The sequence below is a fragment of the Hippopotamus amphibius genome, chromosome 6 (assembly GCF_030028045.1).
Source record: "Hippopotamus amphibius kiboko isolate mHipAmp2 chromosome 6, mHipAmp2.hap2, whole genome shotgun sequence".
In the NCBI taxonomy this organism is placed as follows: domain Eukaryota; kingdom Metazoa; phylum Chordata; class Mammalia; order Artiodactyla; family Hippopotamidae; genus Hippopotamus; species Hippopotamus amphibius.
In genome coordinates, this window is record NC_080191.1 from 85,352,384 (window position 1) to 85,371,112 (window position 18,729).

The 18,729-nt window shown below is 37.3% G+C and overlaps 1 protein-coding gene across 1 annotated transcript in view; it reads right to left on the reverse strand.

The window, feature by feature from the left end:
* ADGRB3 (adhesion G protein-coupled receptor B3) overlaps nt 1-18,729 on the reverse strand; it is a 751,391-nt gene that overhangs the window by 176,668 nt on the left and 555,994 nt on the right. The window lies entirely within an intron of this gene.

Consider the following 18,729-nt stretch of genomic DNA (forward strand, 5'->3'; position numbering starts at 1 on the left):
TGTTGTTCATTTATTTCTTCAGAGGGAAAGGATGTGGATGGAAAAGTGCAAAGTAATAGAGTGATTTATAGGGCAAGGTCCTGTGACAAAAGACAGAATGGAACAAGAGCAGTGATTTCTGTGTTAAAACTACAAAGTCACATGCTCTGTGAAGAATTTTTTCACGTTTTGTCACTTAAGTGTATTTTTTGCATTTCTCTTTTTTTTAGTAGTAAAACAATTTAATGAAACATTTTACAACTACATTTACATCATATCCAAATCTAAATTACATTTAGAAGTATCAATTGATAGTGGTGTTTGACTCATATTAGCAATCACTACATGATCAAAGAGATTGCTCTCCTGTGCTTTGTTACAAAGTGATTTTATTGAGTTAACTATATGGCCATAGGAAAGCATGCTCTCAGTCTTTCGGAAACTGCACAGAGAATGGGTTCTAGCTTTGGCTTAGAAAAACTTCTCTTCCACTTCTTCTATTTCTGACTGCTTTTAAAATTCCACTTTGGGGATCTAGGAATTGGCTTCTTCTAGTTTCCCCAAAGCCACCTGCTTGCAGATATCTGTTTTAGTCTATAGCACAGTGGTGGTACATCACTTTTTAAAGCCTGCGGGTCTCCAAGGAGATGCAGCAAAGGAGCCTTGCAGAGGCAACCACAGATCTCCCAGCTGCTTTTCTCAGTTCATAATGGCCACTTGCTTTTCTACAGCTGCTTAGATTTCTGTTTTGTACAGAAACATTCTATCTTTGGTCAGAATCTTCAGTTAAATAAAAATTGCATGTAGACAACACCTTGTTGGGAGGTTAGACTCTGACATGTAACATTTTGTTCAGGTGTCATCAGGGTTTCTGTGTTCAGGCCTCTGCTCCTTTCTACTCCACACGTCTCTCTTTAGTAATTTGATCTGCCAATGTGGGTTTAATTTCATTTGTATACTGATGACAACAGATTGATGTTATAAAATTAGCCTTAATGTTCTCTCTGCCACATCTGTGCTATATGCTTGCCAAACTAATGTCAAGGATAGGGTATCTAGAGATTGTCTTCAACTTATCATTACCAAAATAGTTGTTTTCATGAAATGCAGGCACACTCTTACTCCCTGGTTTCTCCTTCCCAGTTTCTTTAAACTTCATATTGTAAACCAACACCTTCAACATAAGAATACCAGACCCGATAGAGTTTTCCCTTTTAATTTTTCTAATTAAAAATTTATTTCTGGTTTAAAACAGAAAAGGAAGTATACTTAGAGCAGAAAACTGATAACATCAATTCTAGCAATTTAAATATAAAAACAACCCTTTAATTCTACTTCAGAAAGCAAATAGCAGGGGGTGAAGTCAAGATGGTACAGTAGAAAGATCCTGAGCTCTCCTCCTCCCATGGGCACAACAAAATACCAACTATTGACAGAGTTGTCTACTAGACTTGAAGACTAGGAGAAAATATTCTTCACATCAGAATGTATAAAGAGTGAACCACACAAGACTGGTATGAGGGGTGGAGGCAAGGTGTCATCAAGACTCATGCCCCTGGTAGGTGACCCATAAGTGGGAGGATAATCACAAGTGCAGAACCCCAAGGAGTGAGGGGTCCAAGACTTATACTGGGCTTCCCAGCCCAGAGGTCCTGCACCAGGAAGATGAGCCCCAGAATGTCAGGCTTTGAAGGTCAGTGAGGCATGTGATGAGAGAGCCAGAGAGTTGTAGGAAACAGAGACTCTGCTCTTAAAGGGCACGTGCAAAATCTCGTACACTCCAAGTCCCAGCACAGAGGCAGTAATTTGAAAGCAGCCTGGGTCAGACCCATTCGCTGATCTTGGAGAGACTTCTGGAGAGGCAGGAGGCAACTGGGACTCCTCCTGGGAACAAAGATGTTGGTGGCAATCATTTCTGGGAGCTCATTCACCATGAGCACACTGATGCTGGAAAGCGTCATTTTGGAGTTCTCCCACTAGCCTATTCGTCCTCCCACCAACAGGTCAGTACCAGCCCTGGGTCCATCTCTGGCCTTGGGACCCAACCCCAAAGCCAACCCTATCTGGCAGACCCAATCCCATCTACCAGTGGGCTGGCAGCTACTGCACAAGGTGGCCTGGCAATCAACTGGGCCAGGGGCCAATGCAGGTTACCAGTGTGCACACAGTAGTCAGCACACCAAACAGAAGGGCCCCTGCAGCTCACTTAGGAGCATCCCTAGAGCATATAGATCTGGCAACCGGAGGGGAGGAAGCTGCTGGGCCCCATAAGATATCTCCTACAAAAGGCCACTTCTCTAATATTTAGAAATGTAACCAACCTACCTAATAAATAGATATAAACACAGAAAAGTAGGCAAATTGAGGAGAAACAGGAATATGTTCCAAACAAAAGAACAAGACAAAACTCCAGAAGAAGACCTAAGTGAAGTGGAGATAAGCAATCTACAAGATAAAGAGTTCAAGGTAATGATCATAAAGATGCTCAACAAACTCAGGAGAAGAATGAATGCAGTGAGAATTTTTAACAAAGAGTTAGAAAATATAAAGAAGAACCAAACAGGGACTGAAGAACACAATAACTAAAATAAAAAAATAGTAGATTAGATGATACAGAGGAATGGATGAGTTAACTGTAAGACAGAGTAATGGAAATCACCCAAGCTACACTGAGAAAAGAAAAAGTAATTTTAAAAAATGAGGATAGTTTAAGAAGATTCTGGGACAATATAAAGCACATTAACATTTGCATTATAGGGGTCCCAGAAGGAGAAAAACGAGAGAAAAGGGCAGGTAATTTATTTAATAAAACAACAGCTGAAAATTTCCCTAACCTGAGAAAAGAAACACACCAGATACATGAAGAACAGAAAGTCCCAAACAAGATAAACCCAAACAGGCCCACATCAAGAAACATTATAAGTATCTATGAATTTACAATTATAGTTAGTTAAAAATGAAAAAAAAACTAAAGATAAAAAGAGAATCTTAAGAGCAGCAAGAGAGAAGGGACTAGTTATATACAAGGGGACTCCCATCAAGCTATCAGCTGACTTTTCATCAGATACTTTGTATGACAGAAGGGAGTAGCATGATATGTTTAAAGTGATGAATGGGAAAAACCTACAGCCATGAATACCTTACCAGGTGAGGCCATCAGTCAGATTTGAAGGAGAGATAAAGAGTTTTACAGAGAAGCAGAAACTAAAAGAATTCAACATCACTAAATCAACAACACCAAAAATGTGAAAGGTATTTCTCCAAGCAGAAAAAAATAATAATAACTAGAAATATAAAAATTATAAAAGAAAATTCTCATTGCTAAAGGCAAATGTATAGTAAAGGTAATAGATCAATCACTTACAAAGCTAGTAGGAGGGTTAAAAAACAAAAGTAGTAAAATCATCTATATCTACAACAGGTAGGAAAGGGATTCATAAAGCAAAAATATATAAAACAATAACACTAAAAAGAACCATCAAATCACAAAAGGAAAGAGCAAAAGAAGAAGAAAGGAACAACAACAAAGAAAACTACAATAACAACCAGTAAAAAATGGACAAAAGGGCAATAAATACATTCCTACAAATAATTACTTTAAATGGAACTGGACTAAATGCTTCAATCAAAAGACATAGACCCATCTTTCTCAAACTCTTCCAAAAAACTGCAGAGGAAGTAACACTCCCAAACTCATTTTAAGAGGACACCATCACCCTGATACCAAAACCAGACAAAGATACTACAAAAAAAGAAAATTACAGACCAATATCTCTGATGAATTTAAATGCAAAAATCCTCAACAAAATACTAACCAACAGAATCCAACAACACATTAAAAGAGTCATACACCATGATCAAGTGGGGTTTATCCCTGGAATGCAAGGATTCTTCAATATATGCAAATCAATCAATGTGATACACCATATTAACAAACTGAAGGATAAAAACCACATGATCATCTCAATAGATGCTGAAAAAGCTTTTGACAAAATTCAACACCCATTTATGATAAAAACTCTCCAGAAAGTGGGCATAGAGGGAACCTACCTTAACATAATAAAGGCCATATACAACAAACCCACAGCCAGCATCATGCTCAATGCTGAAAAACTGAAAGCATTCCCTCTGAGATCAGGAACAAGACAAGGATGTCCATTCTCTCCATTACCATTTAACATAGTTTTGGAAGTCCTTGCCACAGCAATCAGAGAAGAAAAAGAAATAAAAGGAATCCAAATTGGAAAAGAAGTAAAACTGTCACTGTATGCAGATGACATGATACCATACATAGAAAATCCTAAAGATGACACCAGAAAACTACCTGAGCTAATCGATGAATTTGGTAAAGATGCGGGATACAAAATTAACACACAGAAATCTCTTGCATTTCTATACACCAACAATGAAAGATCAGAAAGAGAAATTAAGGAAAGAATCCCATTCACCATTGCAAACAAAAGAATAAAATACCTAGGAATAAACCTAACTAAGGAGGTAAAAGACCTGTACTCAGAAAACTATAAGACACTAATGAAAGAAATCAAAGATGACACAAACAGATGGAGAAATATACCATGTTCTTGGATTGGAAGAATCAACATTGTGAAAATGACTATACTACCCAAAGCAATTTACAGATTCAATGCAATCCCTATCAAATTACCAATGGTATTTTTCACAGAACTAGAACAAGACATTTTATAATTTGTATGGAAACACAAAAGACCCCGAATAGCCAAAGCAATCTTGAGAAGGAAAGACAGAGTTGGGGGAATCAGGCTTCTTGATTTCAAACTATACTACAAGGCTATAGTGATCAAGACAGTATGGTACTGGCACAGAAGCAGAAATACAGACCAATGGAACAGGATAGAAAGCCCAGAGATAAACTATGGTCAACTAATCTATGACAAAGGAGGCAAGGATATACAATGGAGAAAAGGCAGCCTCTTCAACAAGTGGTGCCAGGAAAACTGGACAGCTACATGTAAAAGAATGAAATTAGAACACTCCCTAACACCATACACAAAAATAAACTCAAAATGGATTAAAAACCTAAATGTATGGACAGACAGTATAAAACTCCTAGAGGAAAACACAGGAAGAACACTCTTTGACATAAATAACAGTGAGGTCTTTTTTGATCCATCCCCTAGAGTAATGGAAATAAAAACAAAAATAAATAAGTGGGACCTAATGAAACTTCAAAGCTTCTGCAAAGTAAACTAAACTATAAGCAAGACGAAAAGGCAACCCTCAGAATGGGAGAAAATATTTGCAAACGAATCAACAGACAAAGGATTAACCTCCAAAATATATAAACAGTTCCTCCAGGTCAATATCAAAAAAACAAACAACCCAATCAAAAAATGGGCAGAAGACCTAAATAGGCATTTCTCCAAAGAAGATATATGGATAGCCAAGAAGCACATGAAAAGCTGTTCAACATCACTAATTATTACAGAAATGCAAATCAAAACTACGAGGTATCACCTCACACCCGTCAGAATGGGCATCATCCGAAAATCTACAAACAGTAAATGCTGGAGAGGGTGTGGAGAAAAGGGAACTAACTTGCACTGTTGGTAGGAGTGTAAATTGATACAGCCACTATGGAGAACAGTATGGAGGTTCCTTGGAAAACTAAAAATAGAGTTACCATATGATCCAGCAATCCCACTACTGGGCATATACCCAGAGAAGACCATCATTCAAAAAGACATATGCACTCTAATGTTCATTGCAGCACTATTTACAATAGCCAGGACATGGAAGCAACCTAAATGTTCATCAACAGATGAATGGATAAAAATGATGTGGTACATATATATAACCGAATATTACTCAGCTGTAAAAAGGAATGAAACTTGGACATTTGTAGAGATGTGGATGGACCTAGAGTCTGTCATACAGAGTGAAGTGAGTCAGAAAGAGAAAAACAAATATTGTATATAAACACATGTATGCGGACTATAGAAAAATGGTACAAATCAACTGGTTTGCAAGGCAAAAATACACAGATGTAGAGAACAAAAAAGAACACCAAGTGGGGAAAGCAGGGAGCATTGGGGAGGAATGAATTGGGACATTGTGATTGCCATATACACATTACTAATAAGAAAAAAAATACCAAATTGTACACTCTAAATATATGCAGTTTATTGTATGTTAACTGTATCTCAATAAAAGTTCTTAAAAAAAAGATATAGAGTGGTTGAATGAATAAAGAAACAAGACTCATCTATATGATGCTTACAAGCCTCTCACTTCAGATCTAAAGACACACACAGACTGAAAGTGAGGGGATAGAAAAAGGTATTCCATGTAAGTGGAAACTAAAAGAAATGTGGGGTAGAAACACTTATATCAGAGAGAATAGACTTTAAAGCAAACATTGTAACAAAAAATGAAGAAGAACATTGCATAATGATAAAGGGATCAATCCAACAAGAACAATTAACAGTTATAAATATATATGCACCCAACATAGGGACACCTAAATGCATAGGGCAAATATTAACAGACATAAAGGGAGAAATTGACAGTACCACTATAATAGTGGGGGGCTTTAACACATCACTAATATCCATAGATAATCCAGGGAGAAAATCATAAGAAGATCCTGGCCTTAAATGATACATTAGAGTAGATAAACACAGTGGATATATACAGAGAACATTTCATCTAAAAACAGCATAGCATACACTCTTTTTAAGTGCACATAGAACATTTTCCAGGACAGATCACATGCTAGGGCATAAAACAAGGCTCAGTACATTTAAGAAGATTCAACTCATATCAAGTATCTTTTCTGACCACAATGCCATGAGACTAGAAATCATCCAAAGGGGGAAAAAAAAGTGCAAAGAACACAAACATTTGGAGGCTAAACAATATGCTGTTAAACAACTAAGGGGTCACTGAAGAAATCAAAGTGGAAATAAAAAAATAACAGACAAAATGAAAATGAAAACACAAAGATCAAAAATCTATAGGACGAGGTGGAAGCAGCTGTTAAGAGGGAAGGATATAGAGATACAAGTTTATCTCAGGAAACAAGAAAAATCTCCAAAAAATAACCTAACCTTACACCTAATGGAAGCAGAGAAAGAAGAACAACAAAACCTAATGTTAGAAGAAGGAAAGAAATAATAAATATCAGAGTGGAAATACATGAAATAGAGATAAAATAACAATAGAAAAGATCAATAAAACCAAGAGCTGGTTCTTTGAAAAAATAAACAAAATTGATAAACCTTTTGCCAGACTCATCAAGAAAAAAAGAGGACTCAAAATGAGAAATGAAAGAGAAGTTACAAATGACATCACAGAAATACAAAGGATTTTAAGAGATTACTATGAACAGTTATATGCCAATAAAATGAACAACTTCAAACAAATAAATTCTTAGAAATTTACAATCTCCCAAGACTGAATCAAGAAAAAATAAGAAACATGAGCAAACCAATTATCAGTAATAAAATTAAATCAGTAATTTTAAAACTCTCTAAAGTTCAGGACCAGACAGCTTGACACACGAATTCTACCAAACATTTATAGAAGAGTTAACACCTATACTTCCCAAAGTATTCCAAAAAATTGCAGAGGAAGGAACACTTCCAAATTCATTCCATGAGGCCAGCATCACCTTGATACCAAAACCAGACAAAGACACTACAAAAAAGGAAAATTATAGGCCAATATCACTGATGAACATAGATGCAAAAATCCTCAACAAAATATTAGCAAGCTGAATTCAACAATACACTGAATTATCACACACCAAGATCAAGTGGAATTTATCACAGGAATGTAAGAATGGTTCAATATCCACACATCAGTCAACATGATACAGCATTTTAACAAACTGAAGGAAAAAAATCATATGATCACTTCAACAGATGCGGAAAAAGCTTTTGACAAAATTCAACATCAACTTATGATAAAAACTCTCAAGAAAGAGGGTGTAGAGGAAACATACTTCAATATAACAAAAGCTATATATGACAAATCCACAGCCAACATCATACTCAATGGTGAAAAACTGAAAGCACTTCTTCTAAGATCAGGAACAAGACAAGAAGGCCCACTCTTACACTGTTATACAACATAGCACTGGAATTCCTAGCCACAGCAATCAGACAATAAAAATCAATAAATAAAAGGAATCTAAATTTGAAAGGAAGACATAAAACTGTCACTGTTTGCAGATGATATGATACTGCCTATATAAAATCCTAAAGATTCTACCAAAAAAACTATTAATACTAATAAATGAATTTGGTAAGGTTTCAGGATACAAAATTAATATATAGAAATCTGTTGCATTTCTATGCAATAATAATAAACTATTAGAGAAATTGAGAAAACAATCAAATTTGCAGTTGCATCAAAATGCATAAAACACCTAGGAATAAATCCAACTGAAGAGGAAAAAGACTTATAAATGGAAATCTATAAGACATTGAGGAAACAAACTGAAGATGACACAAATGTGAAGAGAAACAGTGTTCACGGATTGGAAGAATTAATATTGTTAGTGATTATACTATTCAAGGTAATTTATAGATTCAATGCAATCCCTATGAATGGGATTTTTCACAGAATTAGGAGAAATAATCCTGAAACTTTTATGGAAAAATGAAAGATCCTATATAGCCCAAGCTATCTTGAGAAAGAAAAACAAAGCTGGAGGTAACTTACTCCCCAATATCAAACTATACTACAAAGCTATAGTAATCCAAACAGGCATAAAAGCAGACACATATATCGATGGAACAGAAAAGATATCCCAGAAGTAAGCCCACCATTACACGGTCAATGAATCTACGACAATGGAGGCAAGAATATACAATGAGGAAAAGACAGCCTCTTTAGTAAATGGTGTTGGGAAAACTAGACAGCTACGTGTAAAATAATAAAATTGGACTACTTTCTCACACCATGCACAAAAATAAATTCAAAATATATTAAAACCTTAACTATAAGAACTGAAATCATATAACTCTTAGAAGAAAAGATAGGTGGTATGTCTCTGACAGCAATCTTAAGCAATGTTTTTTTGGAAATGTTTCCTCAGGCAAGGGAAACAAAAGCAAAAATCAAAAAATGAGAGTATATCAATTTAAAAAAAAACACTTTTGCATAGTGAAGGAAACTAATAAAAAAAGCTGCTTAGTAAATGGGAGAAGATATTTGCAAACAATATATCAATAAGGGGTTAACATGTAACAGATACAAAGAACTCATACAACTCAACATCAAAAACACAAACAACTCAGTTAAAAATGGGCAGAGGACCTGAATAGACACTTTCCCAAAGAAGACATAATGGCTAACAGGTCTGTGAAACGATGCTCAACATACTAACCACCAGGGAAATGCAAAACAAAATCACAATGAGACATCACCTGACACCTGTCAAAATGGCCATCATCAAAAAAATAATAAATCACAAGTGTTGGTGGGGATGTAGAGAAAAGGGAACCCTTGTGTACTGTTGGTGGGAATGCAAATTGGGGCAGCTTCTATGGAAAACAGTATGAAGTTTCCTCAAAATATTAAAAATAAAACTACCATATGATCCAGCAATTCCACTTCTGAATATTTTCCCAAAGAAAACAAGAGCACTAATTCCAAAAGATATGTGCACGGTGGCATTATTTACAACAGTCAAGATATGGCAACAACATAGTGTCCACTGATAGGTGAATGGATAATGAAGATGTGTTAATTTATATACAATAATTTATATACAGTAGAGTATTACTCAGCCATAAAAAAGGATGAAATCTTGCCAGTTGTGACATGTTTGGACTTATGTTAAGTGGAGTAAGTCAGAAAGAGAATGACAATTACCTCATGATTTCACTTATGTGTGGAATCTAAAAAAAAAACAAATGAACAAACAAAACAGAAACAAACTCATAAATAGAGAGCAAACAGATGGTTGCCAGAGGGGAGGGGAGTGGAGGCAATGAATGAAATATGTGAAGGGGATTAAGAGGTATAAACTTTGTTACAAAACAAATGAGTCACAGGGATATAATGTACAGCACAGAGAATATTGTCAGTAATATTGTAGTAACTTTATATAATGATATATGGTAGCTAGACTTACTGGGATATTCATTTGTAAAGTATGAAAATATCAAATCAATATGTTGTACACCTGAAACTAGTATAATATTGTAAGTCTATTACAAGTCAATAAAAAAGAAAGCAAATGCCAGAAATGACCCTATCCCTTTTCATCTTAAGAAACTTCTGATCAACATTGGAAGTCTCAAAAACTTTAATAACAAAATAACATTTCAGTAGGGTTACAAAGATTTCAAAGGACATTTATGAAAATGATCACTTTTATTTCATATAAAACCTTGCAAGAGAAATATTATTATTGCCCTCATTTTGCAGCCAAGGCCATGAAGAATAGAAAGGTCAGATAACCTCCACAGGATCAACTATAAAGCAGGTCACCAATAAGGACCAAGTTCAGGGCTTCTGTGTTCCCACCTCAAGACCTTTCTATAATTCCACATTCCCTCCAAGCCACCTGTCCAGTTTCTTAGAATGTTTCTGGTTTCTATCACAGTAGTGCTTTGTCCCGAACTACTGAATGTGAGAATAGGATGGGCCTTTCTTTCCTAGAAAGAGTCGGATCCAAATTTAGATTTTAGAAACTTGGAGGTGTTACCTTGATAAGGTTGAATGTCCAGAAAAAATTAATCTTTCCCTGGTTGTAATAAGAAAAGTTAATGCTTCTGGAACAATTATCTCATACCAGTAACTCTATTAAGGGCTTTAAATGAATTATCTCATTCAATCCTCTCAATAATATTGTGAAGATTGTTATTTTTATCCCCTTCTTACCAATGCAGAAAATGCACTGACAATTTAACTTGCCCAAGAGCACCCAGTTGGCTTAATAAACAGTCTGATTCCAGAGTCTGTGTGGTTAACTTCTGTATATATTCCCTTTCAGCTAAAATACTTGGAATGCAGTGGGTCTACCGAGAAAGCTTTTTCTCCAGAGTAGTAATGTAGCACCTAAGGAAGCAGTGGCAGACGTGCTGAGCAATGGAAAAGAAACGTGAGAGGAAGAGAGTTTTTGGTGTAAGACTCTCCACTGCAGAGTTATTTATTGGCACACCCATCGCTGTCGGGGAATTTCTGCTTCACCTCCACAGGTATGCTTGCTGCTTTGACAGCACCTATAACGGATCTGCGTTTAGCTATGTACTCAGTTGCTCCAGGATTCTCATCATTAGCTCCAATGAGCCCAGCTCTCGAGCTAGATTCATATAAAATGATCAGATTTCTTTTGTGTTTTAATAGAGGGTGTGGTTAGCAAGCATAAAATGATATTTTGGCAATTAGTTAATTGCTCCGAAGTAAATGTGCTTGGATCACACTGTATTTAGGCACCATTGGACCGGTTTTCCATTTATTCACTCATTCAGTGCATTCACAGCACTCTCGAAATAAAATTGAAACTCCTTGTGGATGACTGTGAGGCCCTACGTGATCTGACCCTGTTAATCCCTCCAGATGTGTCTCTCACAACTTTCCCCAGTGCTCCCTTATTGTGTTTTTTTCTCTTAAATAAGCCAAATTTATTCCTGCTTCAGTGTCTTTGCAGTTGCCGCTGCTTTTGTCGGAACAATTTGACCACCCCAGTCCTCAGATGCTCACTTCATTCAGGAATCTGTTCACAAGTCACTTCTTCCCAGAGTCCAGAGTTCTCCCTCATCACCTTACCTAAACACCACCTCACCATCCCATTCCTACCCCTTCACAGTACTTTTCGTTTAAACCACTTAAACTAAGTGATGACAGCGTGTATGTGTGTGTACATGCGTGCGTGTTCATTCCCGTTTTTCAACACTAGCATATAAACTCTGGAGGTAGAGGACTTTGTTATCCATCTCTGTTACCAGAACTCTGAACAGTACTTGGTTCTCTGCAGGGGCTTGAGTGCCTAGTTTTCTCCAGGCACTTCTCTAGACTCTGGACACAGTGATGAACAAGACTGACAAAGTCTTGCCCTCACAGAGCTTGTACTCTTGTGGGGAAGGCTGAATAAAAAATAATAATTTATTATGTCAGATGGTAATGAATTAATAAACTGAATACCTACGGTACATACCACTGTTAAGAGGTTCAGAAACACGGAAGTAGAATACATCATCCTACCTGACAAATTTACAATTACTCATATAAATATAAAAGAATAAAGGAGTATGAAAAGACAAAGCAATGATTAGGGAAGAGTTAAGATGTCAGGGAATCAGAGGAGGTAAGTTTCGAATTAGGTAATGGAAGATGGGGTAGGTGGATATGAACAAAGGGAAGAAAGGCTCCATGCACATGAGATTAATTTTTTCCAAAGTACTTTACAAATCCTTCTTTATTTCAGATTCTTTTATTTCCTCCCAGCCTTTCAACTGTCTAGTCTCTCACCTTTGGTTAACATTATATCCACATCAATAGAACACCTACACTTGATACCATTGTAATATGAAGGTTTAATGTACACCCAACTCCAAACTTTTTTGGTGCCTCAACTACAGATCCTGAATTAGATGAGAGAAAGGGACCAGGAGTCTTACATTTAGAACAGGTGAATGGAAACGTAAATTTGTAAATATCAGTGGAGATTTAAACTGAGCATCTGATATACCATAGTTACTCCTTTTCCATGACATAGCATGTTCAAGGATACATGTGTTTGTGCACAGTTTTTTATTTTGAAGTCCTGGATTTGAGGTTTTCATTTAAGTATGTAAGTGGGTAACTGAAAAATCCATCAGTGTAAAAAAATCCTTAGGATAATGATAGAAAGGAAGCTCTTCTGGTAAGTGCTCTTACCATAGACACAAAAATAATAAAGCAGATGTTGGCTGGAACTTTTGGAGGTGATAGATATTTTTATGGCATGGATTATGGTGATGGTTTTATAGGCTTATATTTATCTCCAAAATCATCAAGTTGTCTACATTAAATATGTGCAGTTTTTCTGTATGTCAATCATACCTCAATAAAGTGGTTTAAAAAATAAAGCACATTGTTTTCAAAATTCAGACCAAATCTAAACCTAGTTACTCAATATAATATACATATATATGCAACATTAAAAACAATTACCATATGTAAAATACACAGTTTAAGCAATAAAAATGCTAAATTTTTTTGATTTGAGAAAATGTCAAATGTTGAATAATGAAAAAGTTGAATATTAGCACTACTGAATATGAAAACAGAGAATATTACGTTGACCTGTAAAAGTTCAATTTAGACCAAAACCTACTAGCCGAACTGTTATCCTTTATCTCCGTCATGTACTCAAGGAATCCAGTGTAGATAATATTAATATTAACAATATAACAATAAGAGTTATTAGACACATCTTATAGTTGGCAAAGTGTAAACTGCGATTATTTCAAGTTCTCACAACAACCTAGCAGGGCAGTAGCAGTAGTATCTCTGTCGCAGTTGAAATACTGGAGCTCTGAGCGGTAAAGTACTTGCCTGCAGTAATGCATTCAAATTCAGGTCTATCTGATCCTAGAGTCTGTTCCTCTTCTACTCTGCCTCATTGCCTTTCATTAGATGAAAAACAACCCTTTGTGAAAAACCAAGGATTTCTCTCTTTTTTTTTTAAAGCGTAAAAGACAGAAGGGATAGCTTGTGTAAAGGCAAATATGTATGAAGAATTTCGCTTGTGGCAAAAGATTCCCCATGACTGGTGTGTAGGTAACAAAGAATCTGCCTTACATGCCAAAATTAAAAGTGTGGATTTTATCATATCTAGAGACTTGTTATTGATTAGCAGCACTACCTCGCACATCTGTATCAGGGGAGGATTGCAGGAGTTAGTGTTTGTGAGATGCTCAGAACAGAATTGGCACATAAAGCCGTGTAAGAATTGAACAAATAGACAAATCTTTCACGTATTTTAACTATTCACTAGAAGAACTCTCTTGCTCTCATGTGTGTTACTTTTTTCCCCCTCTAGGGAATCTATCCAGCTAACTATAAAATAGCATGCTTACCTTCCGTAAACACTCTTAACTAATTAATTTAATTATGTGTTAATTTGCTTTATTGGTGTATTATTGACATAGGACATTATATTGGTTTCAGGGATACAACACAATGATTCAGTATTTGTATATATTGCAAAATGATCACCAAAATAAATTTGGTCTCTTTTTAAACAAAAACAAATGAACCACAGGAACCTTATTTGCTCTGCTCTTTCACCATGTAAATGTTATGGACTAAGTCTTGACTTCCCCAAATTTGCATGTTGAAGTTCCAAACCCCAGTATCTCAGACTGTAACCCTCTTTGGAGATAAAGCCTTTAAGGACGTGACTAAGGTAAAATGAGGCCTTTATGGTGAGGCCCTAATCCAATAGGACTGCTGTCCTTACAGGGGGAGGAAGGGACCTAGAGTGGGGGGTTGGGGGACAGGCACAGAGAAAAGGCCCCATGAGGACACAGTGAGAAGCAGGCTGTTTACTAGCCAAAGGGAGAGGCCTCAGGAGAAACCAAATCTGCTTACACCTTGATCTTGGCTTCCTAGCTCCCAGAACTCTGAGAAAACAAACATCTGCTGCTTAAGCCACCAGCCTGTGGTGTTTTGTGGTGGCAGCCCTAACAAACACATGCAAGAGAGTTGACCTGTTTGACCTCTTATGAAGATCGACATGACGGATCTAGTATGACCTGGACCTTGAGTTACAGCTTTAATTCCCATGACATCAGCAAGGGAGAAGATCTTTGCTACGCAAAAGTTGAGGAGTTCGTGCACTGGTGCATTACATTATATATATCATAAGAGGACGTGAACCTTCTGCTTAGAAGGAATTTGAGGTTCTCTGGGTGGTGTATAACTTTTATCATAAGAATATTCATTTCTCCTCTGAAATCAAAAGTTGTTTCCTAAACTCCACATTTCTAAAGATAAATAAGACCTTGTGACACATTTATACTTTGGTGAAGCATAATAAAAGGGAGTTTGTTTAAATTGTGTTCAGAAAGATGGTAGAGGCCAGGAGAGAGACAGGGACTGTGAGTACAGCCAGGACTGGTACAGTGTGGCCTTGTCTGGCCTTGTGTATAGAAAACCTCTTTGTGTATTGGTTTCTCCAAATGTAAAACCAATCAGTGAAAACCTGACCTCCCTGACAGAAAGCACGAAGGAAGTGTGGGAAGAAGAAAGGGGGAAAAACAGGTGAAATCTGGGCTTTTCAATTGCTTCTTGCTCTACGAAGATCAGAGAGTCTCTGAAACTTAGGAGAACTTCCATTTGTACAGCTTTGAAACAGTTCCATTAACAAAACTCTGAAAACTGAAGAAGCTTAAATCTGATGTTTCCCAAGACCCAGTGAAAAGTAGGTATAAGTGGGGAGGCTTGTTCCTCAATTCCTAGGACATCTGAGTGTGTCTCTCTCCAGTCCCACTACTGCTCAAATATAGTTGGGCTAACGTGCCTGCCGGTGCTAAGTTTTCCTCTATAAGCAAAACCCCATCTCTGGCAATGGAATAGAGCCATTTGCCCACATGATAATTGAAAGACATTAACAGCTAATGTGCCAGCCAGTGCTCTTAGCACTTTACATGTAACAGAACAGTAAAGTCTCATAATTTTGTTAGTACCTCACTATAATTATTTATTGTATGATTATTATTATGTAATATTATTACAAGTCCCTCTACAGAGATGAGAGAAACTAAGTGCCCAAGGTCACAGAGCCAATAAGCATCGAGTTGGTCTCAGACCCAGGCAGTGAGGTCCCAGAGGCTCCACTCTTAAATATCAAGCCCTATGGGCTCTAAGAACAAAGTTCTATTTTTGAGCATCAAACTCCCTCTACTACAGTTAAGAGGTTCCCCTACCTAGAAGTTGAGAGAGTTGATCACCATCACGTGACTCATAAATAGTGGAACCAGATCTAGCGGAACCAATACATCTCACATCCAGGCTCCTTCTCACACAATCAAAAGCTGTTTCAAGCAACAGAGAATAGAACTCAATGCTAATTCACCTCTTTGCCTTAAGTGCCAAACTATCCTCTTATCAAGAAGGAACCAGAGACATATTAAAAAATTCTGCCCATCTTTTTCTGGAAAACCTGGAGAGGATGTAATTATAGCATCCAGGCCAAAGATAAGACCTCCTCAGCAATGGTACAGCCCAGCTAGCACCACCATCACCTACTGTGTATGCATCCCTCTGGGGGACAGAACACGGCACCAAGCGCTGTGTAAGCCCAGTTGTGTGCAACCCCACACACTCTCAGGGCCAGTCTGTGTGAAGATGCTCTTTCCCGCTGCTCCTGGATTTTGAGGAAGCTTCCTTCCCATTTCCTTCACCATTTGTCACATGACTCACATCTCAAAGAAGTGAAAGTGAATCCACATGTCTTTTGCTGTAGACATTTATAATAGCTCCAGAGGTAAATGGAGAAATAAGAAGGAGAGAAATTCCAAAGTGGAACTCACTAGTTTGGAGATTTACAGAGAGAGGTGAGAAGGATGAGAAGGGCATGAAGAAGAAAACATCATGAAAATGAAATGAAATGAAATGAGCACCACAGTTCAAGGAACAGAACAAACTACAGCCTTACCACTTTTCCTGGCTCTATCAGACCTGACCTGGGTTTCCCATGGGTCAAGTTCTGAAATAATGTCATCTTAACTTATGCTATATTTCATAGTTCACACAGACCTTCCTGTCCCTTAGTTCACAGAACAATCCTCTGGTACACTCAAAGTAGGTTATTATCTTACTTTGTAGGTGAGAAAACTAAGATCTGAAGGGTTAAGCAGTTTTGCAAAGGTCACAGTGCTGGTCTATGGCAGAGCACAGGTATTCTACCCACAAGGTCAGGGTTCTCTCTCCTGCAGGACTCTCCCTCTGCGGCGGGGCGGGGGGAGGTGCTCTTCAATGTGGTGTCACAGTGTCAGGAAAGGTGAGCTAGCATCTCGATGTCTCCAACTGTCTCTGTCTCTCTCTTTGTCTTTGTCTCTCCTTATTTTGTATGAGATTGAACTAAGAAGAGTGGACTGAGAAAAAGTACATACACCAAAGCACACCTGCATCCACCAACAGATGCCATTTCCTTCCTAAAAATCTCCTCTTCAAGCCAGCGAATGCAAACAAGGCTCATAAAGTCACGGAACACTGTTTCTGTTTCAAGTATGTTTTCTTGCTGGTAAATACCTGCTATTACTCCATCATGCTGTCTCATAGCAGCTCTGGCCTCCTCTGGGAGAAGAGGCAGCCTCAGGAGTGAGGCTGCTGAGTCAGGGGGAGGCAGGACAGGTGTGGAGAGTGAAACGGGAGGTGGGATGAACGTGGAAGGTAGGAGAAGGCAGTCAGAAAAACTAGCAGAGAATACTTCACACAAGAATCTTGAAGAGTCCATTCCAGTCTTGATTTAAAAGCAAAAGGGAATCTAGTTTAAGGTAACTTAACTTGATGGTTTGTTTGGACTCATGATATTGAAACATAACAAAAAGAACGATCATTAACATCAATTCCCCCATACAAGTTCTCGGAAAATAATAGCTTAGCCAACTATATGTTTCCTCCCCAACTAACTGAATTTGCAGCAAAATCTTGCAGTCAGCAGTGAAAAACTATGATAAATATCTGTAGATAAGTTCTGAGTGGGTTGGGGATGTGCCTGTCTGTCTCGTTTGTTATTGTTTCACTCCCACCGACTTTCCTGTAGAATATAATGGGCCCTGGAAAATGTCTCTTGAATGAATAAACACCTATGAAGGAAATAGATACTTTTTTCAAAACATAATCTCTCATAAGACGGGATCAGCACTGTACACACAAAGACATGGATGACCCAGCTTGGTCTTCTTTGAAATAAGAAAAACAGATCATTGAAAGACTCCGAGTTTTAGAACCATTCTACCACTTTATACGATAGATGGGAGAGAACTTACAAGCCAGAGTTCCCGAGGCTAAGATTAAAGCTAAGGATTGTTAGATTGCTGGAGCCTTGCCTGCCAAGTTGCCCTTCCCTCACTCCCTGCAACCTAGTTTTAAATTCCCTACTCTAGACTCAGATAAGGAAACATTCACTCACAGTGGTCCCAGAAGTGCACGTAGCTTACTTTCCAGGCAGCAAGGTGCAGTGGAAAAAAATTTTAACTAGGAGTAGGAAGCCATGGGTTCCAGCCTTAGTTTCCCCACTACTGACTGTGTAATCACAATAAGATTCTTAATATTTGGAGGCTAGTAGTATTTCACTTCAAGGGGGTAGCAATACTTTTTGAGAAAATCACATGCAATTAAGCATATGAAAGCATTCTGTAAACTCAAAAGCACCATACAAATAAAACATTATTATGGTTATATTCTGCAAAAGACCTCTCTATCTTAAATTAAGATTAGATGCCATTAGCAAATAAGATTCAATATGCTGTATGTATCTTACAAAGTAAAGAGACTAGAATTTTATTGATGAGCAGTCTAAGGTCAACTGCTGACTCACTTTAGCAGAAATTGGCCTAAATTATAATAGATGTGCCTATTTATAATTCTGAGAGATTCCCTAAGGAGAATCATATTGAGCTAAATGGTATTTTTACCAGACAGAATTCTTTTCTGCAGAAACAAATGTGAATATTAATATGAGCTACTCTGGTTATAGTCACATTAATAATTTCATAACATTCCTAACAAAGCAATAATAAAAGATGTTTATACCTTTTCTTG